We start from the raw sequence: 21,997 nt of genomic DNA on the forward strand, positions 1-21,997 counted from the left end.
GCTTCATAATTTGCATTAACTTTCTTTACTTACTCCATAGCCGTAAAGAACACAGAAAAAAAAAAAACCAACAACAAATAACCAATCAGAATCAAGTAAAGAGTATAAGAGGCACATATAACCAAAGCACATCGTCTTTCTTTGCTTTTCTATCACAAGTCAGGTCAGTTTTGGTTTACCTCACAAACTACTTACTCTTCTATTTTAGCTTGGGTTTTATCTCTTGTCTGTTTCATTGTCTGTTGTGGGGCTTTCAGGGGTGTGTTTCACTGTTCCCTAGTTCTTTGGTGGGTGCTATAATGTGCTATTCTAGCCTATAACCCTTTTGTCTTTTTTGTAATCACTTGTCGTTGTCAGTGTGTTCCTTTTTTCCTGGAATCCCGCAAACACTGGGAACCCCTTGTGGCTCCGACCACTGTTTTCCCCACTTTTTCCCACATGGCTACATTCACAAACTTTCAGTGTGCTCATTTGCAGCACCAAACACCCTCTTCGAATTTCCTCCATATTGCTTATTCGGTATGCTGAGCGCCTTTCGAGTGCTTTCAGCACCTGGCGAATCCGCTTTTCCTTTGAGTGCCAAAAGAATTGTCCGTATTTGCCCAGGTATGTTCGACTACACTATATGCTCATTTGCATTTGCGCCACTCTTTTAAATAATTCGGTAGATGCTGAATGATTTGCAGTCTGTGAATTTCTTTCGCAGGCATGTGGCAGCCATCTTGAATCTTGTATGACGAGATCCTGAAAGGCCATTTAGATTCCTCGAGTTGCAGGAAGAAATTATCACACTTCTGTAAGTCTGCTGCACTGCATTGGAGTGTCTGCTTAAGTCATTCCTGTTTACTGTTTAAGTGAGACCAGGTTCAGGCTGGTGCATTAAGTTGGGGGGTTGGACTGCCAGTTAGGTTTCACCTAGAACTCTGGCCTGGGTTGAGTACCCACTTAAAAGTATCCATAGTGCTGCTGAACGGAGCCTGTGCTTGCAGTCTACATATTTCCTGGGTGAGTCCCTGTGGTCCCCATTACTGCCTATAATCTGATTAGTTACTAATTAACATTCATGCTCCTTCCTCCCAGTCCCTTTACCTCTTCTGGCTTACATGCCTGCTTTTTACGACCATTAGAAGTGGTCTGTTCCACCATTTTGTACCGGTGTCTCATTGGTACCTTTATTTGGCTGAGCCCCAGTATTACATCAGTCTAACCATATACTGATTAAGAACATGGAAGACACACAAAACAGCATGGATTTGCAATCTATAATCAACGCGGTTTTCATTGCGTTGAAAAAGTGCTTGCAAAAGCATTCCCGATGGGCTTGGAGCCAACCAAACTGGCCCAGAGACACTCCCACTCCCTGGATGACTCAGATGAGTCAGACTCCTCCTCTAAGGAGTGACCCCTCCTAGGAAAACATCATTGGAAGGGTAAGGGGACCAAGTATTGGTCTGACAAGGGTAAAGTGCCCTCAAATGTAGTAAGCATACTACGCATTCGGCGCCACTGTCTAATTGGACAAGGAGCATAACTTGCCCTGCTCACTCTCCATACTGGATGAATGGCAGGCGGATGCCCTCAATTTGAAAGACAAGGCTTGGGGTTCCACCTCCTTTGTTCAGTAGATATTTATGGATGAGCCCCTGACAATTGAAGGAATGGACGGTGCAGAGGCTTTCACCCAACCAGACTTCTATTCAAGGGATTGAGTGCCACCAGAAGATTTAATGAAACTCATGCACTTCTGGATCAGGAAGTCTCTGAATAAAGTGGTCCATAAATTACTGCATTCAGAAGGCATTCGTTACCACACAAGGTGGCCTATACGCTCATACTGGATTTTATGCCTTGAGGTGGCAGAAACCCAACTGAAGGTGTCGAACAGAGGTTTAAAGGAGCTCCAGACAAACTTCTGGATGCACATGTTATGTATTTGGCAGACGATGCCTACTCCCTAGTTGAAACCTTCAACACATGGATGGGCGAACAACATCTGAGAAAAGGCCCTGCGTTGCTCTTCTTTCTGGGCAATATGAATGTGGTTCTCTCTTCAGAAAGTCACTGTGCAGCACTATTTCGACTCGATGGGAAGTTAGAAGATCTTAGGAGAAAAAAAGAAATTTATGAAAGAGCTAAACAGATACGTGAATGTCTTCACTTTACTAATTAAGGAGCAATCCTCAACGATTAAGGTTTTCAGAGGCAACACCTCCCGGAGTTTTTTTGGGAGGGCTAGTTAGCAATAGGACTGTGCCACCAGCCACTTCTGGCCATCAGACCCCCATAACTGTAGCCATAGCAGCTCTTGTGCCTCATTCACTGAAGGTGGGAGACCCATGTTTAATCATTCTACCTACTGCTCCCACAGCTGGTTGCCTTTCTTTTTTTTCCAGAACTGGAAAAACTTGTCAACAGATGTCTAGGTCTGCAACCGACCTTTAGCGGTTATCACATTGAGGTCAAAGTCCTTCCTGTCCAGTCACATCATGTCATCCCCTTTGTTTTGCATGCAGTGACACGTGCCTCATCAAACTAAAACTTTGATAATTGAGGGCGAAAGGGGTCATTCAACCCACTACATGGCACAGAGGATTCTTCAGCAACAAATTTCTGGTTTGGAAGAAGACAGAAGATTTCCACCCGGTCATCAATCTGCATGAGTTGAACACCCATGTCGTCTAACACTACTTCAATTCACCTCCTGTGGAATCTCCTCCAAGACGGTGATTGGTTTACCCATCTGGACCTCAATAAAGGTTATTTCTTGGTTCCCATGCATGAAGACAGTCGTTTTTTCTCCAATTTCTGTAGCATGGAGCTCCTTGGCAATTCACCTGCCTACCATTCGGACTAAGTTCGGCACTGTGGGGTTTCACAAAGGCCCCAGTGAAGAGAAGATGTTATCTCGCCTCCAGACAATCTTGGTCTGACTGGTGTATGGGATGGAAATTCGATTTCTTTACTGCCCCTATTACTTTGATACTGAACTTTCTATCGTCTCTTATTTCCAAAGGCAAGTCTTGCTTTTCTATTAATGTGTTTCGTTTGGCCATTTCTGTGGTTCTTCTGTTTTTACAGGATTGGGCGTCTAATGATAGATTGTTCTCACGTCAGCTGATGGACAAGTTTACTTTCCTCCTGCACCTGATGTCTTTCCATCAGGTTTCAGCTACAAGTGCTTTTGATGTGAATGTCTTCTCCTTTTCACTGGAAGAAGAAACCTTTTGTATTTCAGATTTAAGTCAGGATAATATTGTTCTTTTATCCATCTTTTAATTCAGGCTCCCAACTTTGCATACTGTCAACGCTACGTGTCTATGCAGCGGACTGATCACACAAAGCTACGTTTTGGACCTTCTATTTTTTCCCCATCTTGAAACGCTGTGTTTTGCCTTATTTCACAGCATTAAAATTGTAAAATATGATGCCCCCTGTCATATTGTAAAATTAAAGATTAAGCTAGCCTTAGTGTACAAATAATCGTAATTTTAATAATGCCCCGAGGTAAATATTCCCCCCCCCCCCGCCCTTAATTCTTGTTCCGATGCATTGTGTTGATATATTTCAAGATATATTGTCTTTTGGGTTTTCCTCTGTGTTTACATTTTAGAATTAATTGCACTTCTAGTTGTTTATGTTGCTGCAGTTTGACTTATATGAATTTCTATTGGTTTTGTTGTTATTTAAGATTCACTGTGCTGTATAGTCATGTTTAAATTAGTTTGCTTATATGCAGTTGTTTGTTCATAGATGTATTTCTGTATGACAAACTATTCATGTTTTCTTTTCAGCTTAATTTGTTTCAGCGGATCTCTTGTTTCACTCGATTACATCAGGTTCCTTGTTCCACGGAATGCTGATAGGATGTTCTTGTTATGTACTTGTGACATCACATTACAAAGTGTAAGTGCTTGTTCCTGATTGGTTCTTTGTTTTTATTTTTATTTTTGAGGGGGTGTTTCTATGTTCTTTGCTGCTATGGAGTAAGTAAAGAAAGTTAATGACAAATATTCGCCTTGTGTTATTAAAAGTAAAATTATTAGTACACTAAAGCTAGCATATTCTTTGATTTTTACTAACATGGTGTAGATAAAGTATTGACCTATGAATGTACCCATTTACTTTACCTGTACACAACATTTTTATATGGTAAATTCATGTTGTAGTAAATAATGATCTTCACTAGGGAATTATATCACCTCTCACACAGGGCCGGATTAACATAGGGTCTGATGGAGCTGCAGCTCCAGGCCCAGGCCCATGGAATAGGCCCATTGAAAAAAAATTATTATTTTTTTTTTTTTTACACACTACTCTTAGGTTTGCCACCTGACTGGTATTTGAGGCTGCCTGGCCATGCCAGTATTGTAGTAATACCGGCAATACCAGCACCGGCCAGTATGGGTCACTGTGTGTGGAGAGAGGCAGGGATAGGAAGTTACAGCATATCCCTGCCTCTCTCTACTACTTACTGATCTGTGGGGGAGCAGCAACACAGCACAGAGTCCAGACAGCAGCTCTACAGCTCAGGTAAGAGAGGGATGGGGGGAAAGGCAGCAAGGACACATGAGGACACTGAGACACTAGGGGACACTAGCACACTAGGGGACACTGAGACACTAGGGGACATATGGGGACACTGAGACACTAGGGGACACTGAGACACTAGGACACATGGGGACACAGACACTGGGAGACCTGGAAAACATGGGGACACTGAGACACTAGGGGACACTGGGACACATGGGGATGCTGTGAGACATAGGGACACTGGGAGACACTGGGACACGGAGACACTATGTCCCCATTTCTCCCAGTGTCCCCATGTCCCCCATCCAGTGTCGCTAGTGTCTCAGTGTCCCCAAGTCTCCCAGTGTCTGTGTCCCATGTCTCTCAGTGTGCCTAGTGTCCCCATGTGTCCCAGTGTCCCTATATGTCCCAGTGTCCCTATATGTCCCAGTGTCCCCATGTCTATGTCCACAACTGTCCCCATGTCTCCCAGTGTCCCCAAGTGTCTGTCTCCCAGCCAGTGTCCCCTAGTCCCCCAGTGTCCCCTAGTCTCCCAGTGTCTGTGTTCCCATGTCTCTGTGTCCCTAGTGTCTTAGTGTCCACAAATGTTTCAGTGTCCCCATGTCTCCCAGTGTCTGTGTCCCTAGTGTCTCAGTGTCCCCATTTCTCCCAGTTTCCCTAAATGTCTTAGTGTCCCCATGTCTCCCAGTGTCCCCATGTCTCTGTGTCCCTATGTCTCTGTGTCCCCATGTCTCTCAGTGTCCCCAGTATCCTAGTGACATGGGGACACACTGAGACATTGGGACACTGGGAGAAATGGGGACACTGAGACACTAGGGGACACTAACACACTAGAGGACACTGAGACACTAGGGGACATATGGGGACACTGAGACACTAGGGGACACTGAGACACTAGGACACATGGGGACACAGACACTGGGAGAACTGGAAACACAGACACTTGGGGACACTGGAAAACATGGGGACACTGAGACACTAGGGGACACTGGGACACATGGGGATGCTGAGACACATGGGGATGCTGTGAGACATAGGGACACTGGGAGACACTGGGACACGGAGACACTATGTCCCCATTTCTCCCAGTGTCCCCATGTCCCCCATCCAGTGTCGCTAGTGTCTCAGTGTCCCCAAGTCTCCCAGTGTCTGTGTCCCATGTCTCTCAGTGTGCCTAGTGTCCCCATGTGTCCCAGTGTCCCTATATGTCCCAGTGTCCCCATGTCTATGTCCACAACTGTCCCCATGTCTCCCAGTGTCCCCAAGTGTCTGTCTCCCAGCCAGTGTCCCCATGTCCCCCATCCAGTGTTGCTAGTGTCTCAGTGTCCCCAAGTCTCCCAGTGTCTGTGTCCCATGTCTCTCAGTGTGCCTAGTGTCCCCATGTGTCCCAGTGTCCCTATATGTCCCAGTGTCCCCATGTCTATGTCCACAACTGTCCCCATGTCTCCCAGTGTCCCCAAGTGTCTGTCTCCCAGCCAGTGTCCCCTAGTCCCCCAGTGTCCCCTAGTCTCCCAGTGTCTGTGTTCCCATGTCTCTGTGTCCCTAGTGTCTTAGTGTCCACAAATGTTTCAGTGTCCCCATGTCTCCCAGTGTCTGTGTCCCTAGTGTCTCAGTGTCCCCATTTCTCCCAGTTTCCCTAAATGTCTTAGTGTCCCCATGTCTCCCAGTGTCCCCATGTCTCTGTGTCCCTATGTCTCTGTGTCCCCATGTCTCTCAGTGTCCCCAGTATCCTAGTGACATGGGGACACACTGAGACATTGGGACACTGGGAGAAATGGGGACACTGAGACACTAGGGGACACTAACACACTATGGGACACTGAGACACTAGGACACATGGGGACACAGACACTGGGAGACCTGGAAACACAGACACTTGGGGACACTGGAAAACATGGGGACACTGAGACACTAGGGGACACTGGGACACATGGGGATGCTGAGACACATGGGGATGCTGTGAGACATAGGGACACTGGGAGACACTGGGACACGGAGACACTATGTCCCCATTTCTCCCAGTGTCCCCATGTCCCCCATCCAGTGTCGCTAGTGTCTCAGTGTCCCCAAGTCTCCCAGTGTCTGTGTCCCATGTCTCTCAGTGTGCCTAGTGTCCCCATGTGTCCCAGTGTCCCTATATGTCCCAGTGTCCCCATGTCTATGTCCACAACTGTCCCCATGTCTCCCAGTGTCCCCAAGTGTCTGTCTCCCAGCCAGTGTCCCCTAGTCCCCCAGTGTCCCCTAGTCTCCCAGTGTCTGTGTTCCCATGTCTCTGTGTCCCTAGTGTCTTAGTGTCCACAAATGTTTCAGTGTCCCCATGTCTCCCAGTGTCTGTGTCCCTAGTGTCTCAGTGTCCCCATTTCTCCCAGTTTCCCTAAATGTCTTAGTGTCCCCATGTCTCCCAGTGTCCCCATGTCTCTGTGTCCCTATGTCTCTGTGTCCCCATGTCTCTCAGTGTCCCCAGTATCCTAGTGACATGGGGACACACTGAGACATTGGGACACTGGGAGAAATGGGGACACTGAGACACTTGGAGACTAGGGGACTGGGTGACATGGGGACACTGACACTGTGATACATAGGGACACTGAGACACTGGGTGACTTGCGAGACTGAGACACTGGGAGCAATCCATCTATACAGCAGAATCAAACTGTGAGTAGTTTGTTGGTGATTTTACATAATTTTCTCTGATGTCACTCCTTGTGATTATACAAATGATTAAGGCTGGTATTTTTTTTCCAAGAAAGGTGGCCACCCTAACTACTCTTCACATACTCTTGCTTAAAGGAGCACTATAGGGTCAGGAACACAATCATGTATTTCTGACCCTATTATGTTAAAAACACCACCCTGGCCCCTTCTTGCCTCCCTAAGTATAGTAAAATATAACTTGTATTCAAGTCTGCAGCTGCTGGCTCTGCCTCTGAACTGACTGTCTGCTGACATCATCAGAAGTGGTGGTCTAAGCACATTACAATACTTCCCCATAGGATTGGCTAAGACTGTCAACTAGGCAGATCAGGGGCAGAGCCAGCACAAGTCCAACATAGCCCTGGCCAATCAGCATCTCCTCATAAAGATAAATTGAATCAATGCATCTGTATGAGGAAAGTTCAGTGTCTGCATGCAGAGGGACAGTACTGCCCCAGGAAGCACCTCTAGAAGCCATCTAAGGAGTGGCCAGTGGAGTTATTTTCTCTGAAAAGACAGTGTTTACTGCAAAAGGCCTGAATGGAATGATTATACTTACCAGAACAAATACAATAAGCTGTAGTTGTTATGGTGACTATAGTGTCCCTTTAAGTTTGGAAGCTTAAGAGGGTTGTATGGGAACAAAAAACTTGGACTGACAATACAAGTAGTTTACGTAATGCAGACACTGGTCTCTCTAACACTGTGGCATGTCCCCTTTCTTCTACACTCACTACATACACCTTTTCCATGTCTCAGACTATATACCAGGAACATCTGCATGCTAGTAAGAAGGTAAGGAGACAAGTGGACATGTGAGTGCAAGGGGACAGTCCTTAGAAAGCATGGAGTGAGCGCATCATTAGACGCATTTATGTCAAGCTCAGGGTGCTGCCTGCATAGTATGCCCTTAGTTGGACAGCCTGCAGGATTGGCAGGCAGCCTGACATGCATTCATGCCAGGCTGTCCTTCAAATTCTTTGGACCAACATGCCCCCTTTTTGGGAGGTATGACTGTTTTAGTGTTTTTGGTCAATAAGATTCCGTAATTAGGCCCATCATAATTGTCAGCACCAGGCCCAGTGTGCTCTTAATCCGGCCCTGCTCTCACATCCACAGCGCCATTAATGTGAATGTATAGAAAACAAATGCCATATGTGTTTATGCAGGGGCATTGGTAGGTTCCAGAAAAAGCAGGGGCTTCAGCCCAAAGCAATATTTAACAATCCCTACACTTACAGATAAATGGGTATGTCATGACATATTAATGCATTTCTATGTTATGTCCTCTCCTCTCGACCCCTATACAGCATGTTGTTGATGCTCTTCAGGATCTTAATGATAGCATAATTGGAAACAAGCACATGCTGCAAATCCAGGTATTCAATGTGATTCCACCACATTACCCAATATTAAGGATGTGTATAGCAAAGTTCTGTTCCTCAGACCCAACTCCCAACAGTTACCTGGGGGTTACCTCCACCCCTTAGTAGACTTCCCTTAGGAGACATCCCAAACACTATACTTCTTATCTTTGATTTTATATCAGGCAGCTGCTTTGAGTAATGTATGTAGTGCCAACAAATTCTGTAGCGCTTTACAATGGGTGGACTAACACATGTAATTGTAACCAGACAAGTTTGATGTACAGAGTCAGAGAGGTTGAGGACCCTGCTCAGTGAGCTTACATGCTAGAGGGAGTGGGGTATAGTGACACAAAAGGTAAGGGAAGTATTAGAGAAGTATATTGGTAGAAAAGTATTCAATGAAGACTGTGACTTTTTTTGAGCCATTACGCATTATTGATATGCTTTTGTGAACAAGTGAGTTTTTAATGATTTTTTGAAGGAGTGGAGGTGAGTATTTAACGGAAAAGGGAAGGGAGTACACAGGAATGGTGCAGCCATAGAGAAGTCTTGAAGGCGAGCATTAGAGTTGGGAGTACAAACAGAGGATTAGTACCACATCCAGAGCTTCAGCCCCCAAAGCCTCCTCCTAGCAGTGCCTATGTGTTTATGCATTACTTATTGTAAAAGTCTTATACTGAATTACTGTCTGCAGCGTGAATAACAAATATTAGTGTTGTTCCTACCTTTTCTACATCTCCTAAGCCCTCTGTGTCCAACAGCACCAAGGTGTGATTGGGCTTATTAGGATGAGGAACACACCACATCCAGATCCCTTTAGTCTTGGACTGGACATTAGATCCAAGAGCAAATCCTAGATTGAGAATAACATGAAATGGTGTGTTATAGATAAAGACCATCAGTCATTTGGTGAGAGACAATATCCCCACGCAAAAGTCTCCTCGTCGTAAGGAAGTTTTAGTCACAAGAGTTATTTTCTCTCCCATTCAATAAAAAAATATTATTTTACTTATAAGTCAAAAACTAATAGGGTTATTCAGTAAAGTGAGAAGTCAACGTGAATTTTAAATTTAAGGCCACAACTTTTACAGAATAGCCCTGTATATGTCTACTCCGCCAACATTTGATGTACAAGTATAAGAACTTGAGAAGACACTCTCATTCAAATGACTTACTTACTATTTTAATAAAAACAACTTACTTACTACAAAATAATTCCTTATTTAATAGTTATGAAACCTCAATTTCCAATCAGTACGAATGGCAAGGTTTTGTAAAACAGCAAACAACAACACCAATAGACAGCCATAACGTTGGAAATACTGAGATGTGATGCATTTAAATGTACAGTCCTCTTTACTTCCCCCCAAAAATATTAAAACTCTTTTTAGTAAATATACCCCCATGAAAATATGCCTGTAATTATTTCTTATCTTTTTTTCTTCGGGAGTGTAATTAAAATAGCGTGCAAAAGCTGCAGATCTATTGTCTGCAGCCTACGCAAACCTTTCCCTTTTCACCCCGCAACCACTGCTTTCCTATGCTTCTCAGTGAACTGGTATACAGCTCTTTGAAAAGGAAGACATGCACTAATTAGTACAGCAGACTGTTGGTTCCTTTATCGCCACTGATTGAAAGCCAGTGAGGAGCTTCTGCTCACAGTTAAGAAATTGCTGATTTTTATTGAAATCGTCACTTTTATAAACTATCACAAATGTGACAGACTACAGACACGTGAAGCTTGATGTGCGTTGAGTTCTCTTTTAACAATGTCTAGGAGATTTAATTAACTGTGTGCCTACCCATTATTTCCACGTTTGCACTCTATGCTACCCTCTGCTTTGTCTGTATACTGATTATGTACTTGTTTTTTTTATTGTTTAGCATAAATATCATGCAAATATCTATTACATTCTCCTAGCCCATGTATTTGCAATTCCCTTTCTTTGCATTCATTCTGCTATCTACCATGGCTTTCACCATAAAACCTTCCTTAACAATGGGAAGTTTATAGAACAATTTGAGAATTTGCTGTAACTTGATGATTGGCTTCAAAACTGTGGTGGGGTGCACGAGGAATCAAAATAAGTTGTATGGTATGTCATGGTATGTTTTATGCTTTGACATTACAATATCCATTACACTTTTCTAACTTTTTCCATTATAAAACTACATGGTATATTCTTGTGCAACCAGGCGTCGTTCTTGATTGATTTTATATTTAGTACATACTTACCATTTTTTCCTGATAATTTATTCATCAAGTACGATTTCCCGGTTCTATATTTTCCTACAATCACTACAACAACAACAGGCTGAGTGATTTCATTCAAGATCTGCAGGGCTTCCCCATTAATTTCAAGAGTGTCTTCATCCTGATTGTTTATCAGACACACTGGATCTGACATTTTAATTCCTTCCGCCATGACAAGCCTACAAAATCGAAGATCGGTGAATGTTAGATTCAGATATCTGTCAGTTAAGAATTTCCATGATAGAGATCCCACAATGACAATTCGTGACATGGGTTTCTAAGGTTCCAATGCTCCACTCTGCTGACATGACTCAGGGATAGCACAGCAAGCAGCAGCAGGTACTGTCCTCTCCTCTCGCACATGCGACAGAGGAGAGTACCTGCTGCTGGAGGGGAAGATAAGACTTCTGGGCCCCCTCTTTATTATCTTCCAGCTCCACCAGGGAATCATGTGTCCCCCCTTCCTGCCCACAGGAAGCATTAGGAAGAGGGGAATAAATAGAATTATAAATTAAAAGGAACACTGCTCATCTCTCACATTAAACATATTCAACACATACTGCATGCACTACGTACACTCTGCATGCACTACACAAACAAAGACAATGCATCTACTACACACATACACTGCATCCACTATACAAACATGCACTCTACATCCACTATACACACAATATATTCACTACACTACACAAACACAGAGACTGCATTGACTACATACACTGCATAGCATAATGGATCTGGGCATGTTTTAGTGGGCATGGATTTTGTTGGGGGGGAGGCAGCATTTCATTGTTGGACTTAGGCAACACAATGCATTAGGACGGCACTGCACACAATTGACATTAGTTAGTCTGGAACTCTTCTTCAAGGCTTTATAAATATACTCAGGTTCGGACTGGCCATCGGGCAAGCCGGACAAATTGCCAGATCAGGCAAGCTGGGCAAATGCAGAGCCAACGCTATCAGTCAACCTTGCGTGTACCTTCACGGGCCGGTGAGGAGATCACAGCCAACTAAAGTGAGGGGAGATGAAGCTGAATGTTCCTCCCATGAGCCGGTAGATCTGAGCATTGCCATGCGTTATCACAGCAACACTCCAACACAGCGCGGTACTGGATCTAGTGAGAGGAGTGATCTCAGCCAGCCACATGGGGAGCTGAAGGCTACAATCACTCACCACCACCGGACCACTAACGCAACCAGGTAAGAAGGGAAAGGGGAAATAATGTGTGTAAAGCAACAAGTTATTCTTCCCTTGGTACTTTGTGCTGGGATCAGGGTTTTATACACACTGTCTTTTCAAGCTCCAGAGACACTTCACATGCTGGATAAAATAAAATGGCTTGGTATTTTTATTGTTGCTCTAAAATTCAACAAGATACAGCACGTACAAAACAAGATCCTCACTCTTCTGACCACTGACTTAACAAAATCATAAACTGACTAGGTTTGATGGCTTGTCCATTTCCCAACAGAAATATTCACCTTTCAGTTTCTCCAGCAGCTTCCTAACACCTCACACTGCACCTCTCATGCACTCTGCATCCATCACACCCTGCACCACTCACACACAGCACCACTCACCCACAGCGCCCCTCACACACAGCGCCCCTCGCCCACAGCCTTCCTCGCCCACAGCGCCCCTCACGCACAGCACCCATCACCCACAGCCCCCCTCACACACAGCATCCCTCGCCCACAGCCTCCCTCATCCACAGCGCCCCTCACACAGAGCACTACTCACACACAGCGCCCCTTACACACGTCGTCCCTCACCCACAGCCTCCCTCGCCCACAGCACCCCTCACACACAGCGCCCACAGCCTCCCTCTCCCACAGCATCTCTCACACACAGCGCCCCTCACCTACTGTGCCCCTCACACACAGCGCCCCTCACACTCACTGCACCTCTCACACACAGCGCCCCTTGCCCACAGCCTCCCTCGCCCACAGCACCCCTCACACACAGCGCCCCTCGCCCACAACCTCCCTCGCCCAAAGCACCCCTCGCCCACAGCGCCCCTCACACTCACTGCACCTCTCACACACAGCGCTCCTCACACTCACTGCACCTCTCACACACTAGATCCCCTATAGGCACTGTATCCCTAATACACCCATTAGATATGCACACACTAGATCCCCTGTATGCAAACACACAGTGCATTCCTTAAACACACACTCTCTATAGCCCCTATACACACTTATACACTAAAGCCCATGTGCACACATTCACTGCATCCCGTGGCCCCTTTGACCTCTGGTATCCCACTTTTGAAGGCACCAGAGACAAGTCACAAGTAAAAGCAGCGCAACCATGTCAGTAAAATCACTTGCGCTGCGCAAAATAAATACAGGGCTTTTTTTCTCATGCAAGAACTCTTTAGTGCCCGGGAAGTACATTGAACTAACATGTCCACTTTTTTGGGGCATGCTTGTCATTGGTGATGAAACAACACCCCCTCTGCCCCCCTCCCCCCGTATCACTGGGATAATGTGATAAAAAATGCCCAGGACAAATTTTTTCCTAGTTTGAATATTCTGCAAGAGTTTAATCACACTCCTGCCACCTAGCCTAAATATCTGAAATGCTGCCCAAACAGCCTCCTTGCATTATGAAAAATGCAAAACACTTAAGTGATCAAGGTAGTTGTAGTAACCGTTTAATGAAGTAAATTCACTGAAAAATAGTACATGATGGTGCAAGCAATTATATTGAGCAAAAGAGCGTTTATTAGCAGAAATTACGAAAAGCAATAGCAGTTTCAGAGTTAGACATTTCCTGGAAAGAACAGCAGGAGGTATAACATCTTATCAGAAGCATTTACTTTATGCGATGCCCTATTCAGTAATATTCTAAAACATTCCTAAAAATGTTTCCGTTGGAGCTCTTACCGTTAGAAGATACGTCTGTTTCTGTTGCTCTCAGACAAGATTTGTCTCTACTTGTTTCCAACCGATCTGTATATTCACATTTTTGCTGATTAAAAATGAAAGTGAAAATGAATTATTTGACTCTTAAACAATGACCAGAGATGCAAAGCAATGATGAGCTAAATACATATATCAACTACACATTTCTTTTCTGTATGATTATGTCAAGGTATAATTAAAGAAGCAGTCATAACACCATAACCACTACACGCCAACCAGTGGAATCTGACACATCTGCTTCATTTGATTATAATATCCTTTATAAAATCATAACATTTTCAAAAATAAATACATCTGTAAATTAAAGCTGTTGCTTACAAAAACAGGAGACCCAGAACCTATCATTGCTGGTGAATAAGCCCCCAATTAGTTTGTTTATCTAGCCCATTATGACACAGAAACCCTCATTCATTCTTAAAAAGCAGCCGTGAGATTAACCTGACTCGCGCCCTTTTTAGGTTAGTCATGGCACACAAACCCAAGGCTGCCATGCTCAATATCCTCAAGTCTCTTCTTACGGGTGAGGGATCTTTGATTTCGCTAACATTTAAAATATTTGCAAAGGGAGCAATATAAGTGTGGAGCCTGCAAGGAAAACCTGGCTGGGAAGGCTTGTTCGTTGTATTTTTTGCAAAGCTATTGTATCTCTAAACAGTTCTGGAAAATCTTTCAGAGTTACGTCTGTTACAGTCGATATACAGTACGCTCTCTGTTATGCTAATCTCAGAACGTTAGAATACTCAGACTTCACTTTATCTTTATCACACAACTGTTTAAAGTTTCCTTCCCCTTACCCACCTTCCCTCCCCCGCCCCATATAGGCACACTAGTGGAAATGCCTGCCCCATCATTCCTAAAAAAATGCAGTCATTAACAACATCCTGTTTCCCTAGCCTTGTTATTAATGGAATCATGTGCTCATTTCAGTCTCTCCTGTTTTGTTTAAATTAAAGGGACACTATAGTCACCTGAACAACTTTAGCTTAATGAAGCAGTTTTGGTGTATAGAACATGCCCCTGCAGCCTCACTGCTCAATCCTCTGCAATTTAGGAGTTAAATCCCTTTGTTTATGAACCCTAGTCACACCTCCCTGCATGTGACTTGCACAGCCTTCCATAAACACTTCCTGTAAAGAGAGCCCTATTTAGGCTTTCTTTATTGCAAGTTCTGGTTAATTAAGATTTCCTTATCCCCTGCTATGTTAATAGCTTGCTAGACCCTGCAAGAGCCTCCTGTATGTGATTAAAGTTCAATTTAGAGATTGAGATACAATTATTTAAGGTAAATTACATCTGTTTGAAAGGGAAACCAGTTTTTTTTTTCATGCAGGCTCTGTCAATCATAGCCAGGGGAGGTGTGGCTATGGCTACACAAACAGAAACAAAGTGATTTAACTCCTGAATGACAGTGAATTGAGCAGTGAAATTGCAGGGGAATGACCTATACACTAAAACTGAGTTATTTAGCTTAAGTAATTTAGGTGACTATAGTGTTCCTTTAATTAACCCTAAATAGTGAACACAGGGGGTAGGCAGCTGCACTTCAATATGATCTGAAATACTCCAGGATATAAAATCCATATTAGACCTGAGCTCAATCTCTTATCATTCATGGAAAGCTGCAGATAATGTTTTATATTGTCTACATTGCAGCCTCTCTGGGATGGTTAGTTTTGGGCAAAACAAAATTCTGAATCTTTGCATTTGTTCTTGGAAATACTATTTCCTTTGCATTTTTTTTTATTTACATGAAAATATTTTTATTAAACCTTCTTTCAAAATTTGTGTTTATTGAAAAGATTATTTGAAAAGGAAAATCAATCCGTATTAAATTGAGTGCAGATAAATCATAAAAATACAATGTTTTTTTTTAGGAGTTAAATGGGTGCTTTGAGACTGGAATGAAAGAATGTAAAAGAAATCATGGCAATATGAAATTAACAATGTACCATGTAGGGGAGACCTGCTGTGTTCCTGTTTTAAGTATTTTAAAGTGTGCATTTTTACTTTTTTCTATAGTATAAAATTAATGTCATAAAACATGACTTATTGTCTGTTTATTTCTGTCAGCAAAACCCCAACAGGCCTGATCTAGCCTAAGTGAAATATCCACTGTGAGCATTAAAGGGACACTCTAATGTTAAAGGGACACTATAGTCACCAGAACAACTACAGCTTATTGAATTTGTTCTGGTGAGTTGAATCATTATCTTCAGGCTTTGTGCTGTAAACACTGTCTTTTCAAAGAAAATGCAATGTTTACATTACAGCCTAGTGATAACTTCACTGGCCACTCCTCAGATGGCTGTTAGAGATCCTTCCTGGGTCATGGCTGCCTAAAATGCATCCAAACATTCAGTATCTCCTCCCTCTGCATGCAGACACTGAACTTTCCTCATAGAGATTCATTGATTCAATTCACCTCTATGAGGAGATTGGCCAGGGCTGTGTTTGAATCATGCTGGCTCTGCCCCTGATGTGCCTCTTTGTCAGTCTCAGCCAGTCCTGGGGATTGGATCAGGCAACCACTTCTGCTGATGTCAGCAGGCAGTGGGCAGGTCTAAAGGAAACAGAGCCAGTGCTAGCAGCTCCATACTTGAATACAAGTAAGATTTTACATTCTTTAGGGAGGCATTGGGGGACCAGGGTGGCTAGATGGTGGTTTTAACCCTATAGGGTCAGGAATACATGTTTGTGTTCCTGACCCTATGGTGCTTCTTTAAAAATAAACATATTTATTTGTAACATTAGAGTGTAAGTGTTTGGATTTTGTCCGCCCATTATTAAAATAAAAATTAAACATCTCTCTAAAACGCACCTGTTATCCAGTACTTGTCAGTCTCCTCAGAGCAGCCACCCTCCCTCCAGTGAAGTCATTATGACTGATGACTTTTATCCAATAAAAAATTTCTCACGGAGATGACTTGGGGACATATGATTTGTCTGCCCCGTTGATAGCCGCACTCTGCCAATCAAATCCTTCTCACAAAGAAACACTGGATCCAACGCAACAGCTTTCTGTGTCTTCAAGAGCAGCGTGATGATGCTAAATGTATTCATGAATGTGAATATCTTTGGGTTTTTAACATCTTGTTGAGGAAGTTCCTCTAGTGGCTAGCAGCCTGATAGCCATTAGAGGTCTGCTTGTATACAAGTATAAAGACTGACGTTTCTCTGAAATGGCAATTTTTGACTTTGTCCCAAACTTTTGGTATTTGTTAAAATCAGTATCCCCAGAAAGGTCAACGGATTCCTTATTGTTATGCATACGCTGGTTATTTGAAATTTTTTCAAAATAAAAAAATAAAAATTCTCGCATGTACCAATTAGACTTGGAAGACACCAATATATTCTTTTCAGCCAAATTTTTTAGTCCGAGTTGAATTTTGTCTGTTTATCCATGAACAAAACTCTGACTTTTTTTTTATTTTGGAACTTCATTCGAACAAATGAAACTCCGTTCCATCCTGCGGACCAAGACTGCATCTTGCGGTCATTTTGTAGATAACTCCTTAAATTGGTACTCTTGTTGTAATGCCATATTTAAGGGTACCAAATTAGGGAACTCTTTATTAGATAGCTCACCTTTGGTATCCTTATGGCAATCCCACATAAGGAAAAGCAAAGGAAATTGTCCTTGGCTCAAATAACAAAGTGCACAGTATAAACACACAAGTTAGTGCAAAAATAATGTGACACAAATGTTACCTTAAAAAGCTTTAGAATTTCTGATCCAAATATTCTTGCACATTTAGAGTGGCCTTTTATTGTGGCCAGGCTAAGGCACACTTTTTTTTTTATAATCATGCTGTCTAATCGGTATCTTGATATGCCACACCTGTGAGGTGGATGGATGATCTCGGCAAAGAAGAAGTGCTCACCAACACAGATTTAGACAGATTTGTGAACAATATTTGAGGGAAAAGGCATTTTGTGTCCATAGAAAAAGTCTTAGATCTTTGAGTTCAGCTCATGAAAAATGGGGGCAAAAACAAAAGTGTTGCGTTTATCATTTTGGCAAGTGTATATGTATATATAGGACCTGCTAAAGATAGGGTACATTGATGCGGTCGCAGGCTTATGCAATGTATAATCATATAATATAACTAAACCCCCATTATTTTTTGCCTAGATTAGGTGTTTTTAAAAAAAAATTAAAATCTATCAGCACCGAAGTTGCTGTTTAGTGGATAAAGGAGTACACTACATGTTCTTCTTGTTATTGTATATATATATATATATATATATGCAATAAATCCTATAACGAGAAAAGAAGACAAAGAAGAAGAGCTAATAGTGTAGTATTTATTTTAACTAAATAAATCCATAAAAACAGCCAATATATATCTGTTGTCCTTCAAACAAAGTTTATTGTAGCACTTGGTGTGCACGCTTGCCATTGGTAGCTCTGCCCTCATTTTTCTCTTACTTCTGCGTATTGATGTGTCCTGCTTGGAGCAGCAGAGGGAGGTGCATGCAGCACAATAGGAACTTGTTTTTTTTTTTTGTATGTATGTATTGGGTACTGCAGTAACCCATACCTCATCATGTCCGAAGAGAAATGCCCAAGTCTAGTTCCAATATCATAAAAATATTTTTCATTTTATGGGTTAATAATTTTGACCTTGTTTAAAATATTGCAAAATAAGTGAAAGCATAAAATATCTAAAACGTTATATTTATTTATTTTGTTCCTGTATCCCCCAACAATTCTGTAAAGGATAAACAGATGAAAAAAATAAAACTGTGTAAATGTATATAACTATGATTGCATAGTCCTTTTAATTTTCTCTGCAGCTGCTCCCTATACCTCTCTACCCACACTGGAAGTTTTCAACACAGCAAGGTACGACGATGCCCTAAAGGCTGAAGTTGCACTCCGCCCTTGTTTTTTAAATTGCTCATATATATTATTACTTTTCCTGTACATTGCTAATATTTTAAGACATAGACCTCAATTTAACATTGTTGGATACATTTTCCAAATGATTTAATATTATGGATACACTTTCCAAATGATTTTATGTTTTAAAAACTATTTTAATATTTTAATAATTTTATATATGATATTTTTTTTATTTTAATATTTTTTAAAAAAAATCATTGAAAAGGTTCCAAAAATATTAAATCACCTGGAAAGCCTATCTAAAAATAGTAAATTGAGACCGTAGTGTCTCTCTAGGAGTTAAAATGTTCAATAGGAAATGCTTTCCTTCCTATGTTCCTCCCAGCCATGTATCTAGGATATTTTGTTTAATTTCCTTTCTTTTTCACCGCATCTGCATCTCTTCACCTATATAGGGTCACTTCCTTGCTTTAAGCATTTCCTTCCTTTTACCTTTTTAGCTCTTTAACCACTTCACACCCTTATAATTATTTAGGAATTGCTACTTCTCTGGAATTTACACCATTCAACTAAACATTAAAAATCACCAAGAACTTGTGCTAACCTTTTTTCAAAAGACATTTCATTCTCTTTATATATATATATATATAAGCCATTCCCCTAATATATATATATATATATATATGTTGGGGTAATGGCTTTAGCATCTAGGTGTGACATTTGAGATCACCTTCAAGGTAGTGCAGTTCTAGGAACAGCTAAGATACTGCTCTGAACCCGACTCCCAGGGCTCTGGTAGAGAACCCAAGAAGGGGTGAGAAAGTCTAATATTATCTATATGACAAGAAAATAAATATTGTGTATTCAGGCGCTTGAAATAGATTATAGTGGGAAAAACGCTCCACCTATTGACTGGTGTTGGTATATGAACCACTCAGTCTATCACAATATTATCTATATATATATCAGCTCTATATTAAAGGACCACTCTAGGCACCCAGACCACTTCAGCTTAATGAAGTGGTCTGGGTGCCAGGTCCCTCTAGGATTAACCCTTTTTTTTTTTATAAACATAGCAGTTTCAGAGAAACTGCTATGTTTATAAATGGGTTAATCCAGCCTCCAAATCCTTGAGTGGCTGTCTCATTGACAGCCGCTAGAGGCGCTTGCGTGATTCTCACTGTGAAAATCACAGTGAGAGCACGCAAGCGTCCATAGGACAGCATTGTAAATGCTTTCCTATGAGACCGGCTGAATGCGCGCGCAGCTCTTGCCGCGCATGCACATTCAGCCGAAAGGGAGGATAGGAGGCGGAGAGCTCCCCGCCCGGCGCTGGAGAAAGGTAAGTTTTAACCCTTTACTCTCCATCCAGCCCGGCGGGAGGGGGTCCCTGAGGGTGTGGGCACCCTCAGGGCACTATAGTGCCAGGAAAACGAGTATGCCTTCCTGGCACTATAGTGGTCCTTTAACTGTCAGGTGGGTAATATAAAGCTTATATCAATGATTAACAGGGAGCTAAGATGGCAGAATAAAGAGGTGTGGATTGCTACATTTAGTTTTCTTTTTCACATCTCACAAACACATATTTTATATTTTATATGTTTCACATCTCACAAACACATATTTGTTGAATATTGGGGGTTTGTAAACTTCAATAGGAACTGCTATTTGTTAAGGAGAGTAAGATAATTATCTCCGATAAGAGAATCCTGTTCATAAAGTTATATTCTCCTGTTTATCACTGATATATTGTATTTCTGACATTCGTTTTCTCTTTACTAAATGTATCATTTTATAGTGTATAGTGGTCACTCTATCCCTTGTGTAAAGCAAAGAAAAAGGCATTCTCTTTATTGGTAGAAAAACGTCTGTTTATCATAAATAATAATGATTGATAGTATATGGTGTGAATGATTATCAAGTCACGTTCAGTGTGCTGGGCCCATGCTCCTCCCCCATCGATGTCAGCCGGTGGGGGGCAATAGCCGCATGCGCATTAGATCTCCCCATAGGAAAGCATTATCAAATGCATAGTGTGCAGACATCCAACACCGTTTAATACACTTTTTGGGTTTTAAGAACCCAGAAGTCCCTCTAGTGGCTGTCTGACAGACAGCCAATAGAGGAGGACTTAACCATGCAAGGTAATTATTGCAGTGGTTAAGGGTGGTGGCCGGGAGTTGGCACCCAGACCACTCCAATGGGCAGAAGTGGTCTGGATGCCTTGAGTGTCCCTTTAAGCCACTGGTCACGTGTGGGTACATGTGGATTACCTGTGATAGTTACCCACTCCTTTATTTTATTAGAGAATGAGCAACCATTTTTTGAATTTTAAGCCCCCACCCGATGCACATGGGAGGAGTCATGGAACAGACCTGTACCAGGCCTCCCATTAAGTTTATTAGTGACTGGGCAGCAATAGCAGCTGCTGGCTTAGTAGAAACTACCCCATCCACACCACAAGGGAGGTAGTATATACCTATATTTCACATTGCAAGTATCAGATAAAGTGATTTATTTCCATTTGTCAAGCACCTAATGCCTAATAAATGAAATAATTGGGTTTGACAACTTAAAAAAGTGGATAAATGTATTTTTTTACTATTTGTTCTATAAAATAAAAAAGCAGGGGGTTTCCTAGTGTCCTCTCAAGCCCCCATCAGTTAGTGGCAGTGGGGCTACTAATACTTCACAGACACCCCCACTCATTTGCAATGGGTGGAGCTATTTGAAAAATATAGAAGGGGATGCACGTCTTTGTGGGGGTGTTAATAAGAATAGGGACCCCTCAGGGTTGATAAGGATCCCTAAACCCCTACACAACTTAATCCCATAAATTAAATTAAAAAGTTCTGCCTACCCCCATCACCCTTATAATAACAGAGAGTTGGGCCCAATACATCTAAAAAAAATTTCCTTTAGATGTCTTCTTTTATCCAGCTCCACAAAAGGACAAATAAAAATCCATAATTTACTGATGATACTATTAAAGATTAAAAAAAATCACAAAAAAAGTGATGAAGAAAACAAAACACAGATACATTAAAGAATACGCTTGCAAAGTAGGAAAAGATTTTATAGGATTCTCTCATGTTTTGCAAGCAGAGTCGGAGCAATCTGGTTGGAGTGTAAGCACTCTGACAGGCTAGTCTCACTTTTCTCAAGTTTTTATCGGCAGGTTTATTAAAAAGTATTGGTTTTGGCTGCTTGAATTTTAGGTGGCATTAATTACAGCCACAATTCTAACAAAAAAAAAAAGTGTCCAAAAAAAGTTGATACTTATTGTCTGTTTTCGGGGCAGTAGAATTAAATTGAGACGTATGTTATACAATGGAGATTTGATGTTTGTCTCTATTTAACCCCTTAAGG

The 21,997-nt window shown here is 42.1% G+C and overlaps 1 protein-coding gene and 1 pseudogene across 1 annotated transcript in view; both read right to left on the reverse strand.

Moving 5' to 3' along the window:
* LOC134577659 (guanylate-binding protein 1-like) overlaps nt 1-13,822 on the reverse strand; it is a 37,668-nt pseudogene extending 23,846 nt beyond the window's left edge.
* The window catches only part of LOC134577283 (guanylate-binding protein 1-like), a 326,911-nt gene that overhangs the window by 81,647 nt on the left and 223,267 nt on the right, over nt 1-21,997 (reverse strand). The gene's annotated exons all lie outside the window — the stretch shown is intronic.

Source organism: Pelobates fuscus, chromosome 11 (assembly GCF_036172605.1).
Source record: "Pelobates fuscus isolate aPelFus1 chromosome 11, aPelFus1.pri, whole genome shotgun sequence".
Classification (NCBI taxonomy): Eukaryota; Metazoa; Chordata; class Amphibia; order Anura; family Pelobatidae; genus Pelobates; species Pelobates fuscus.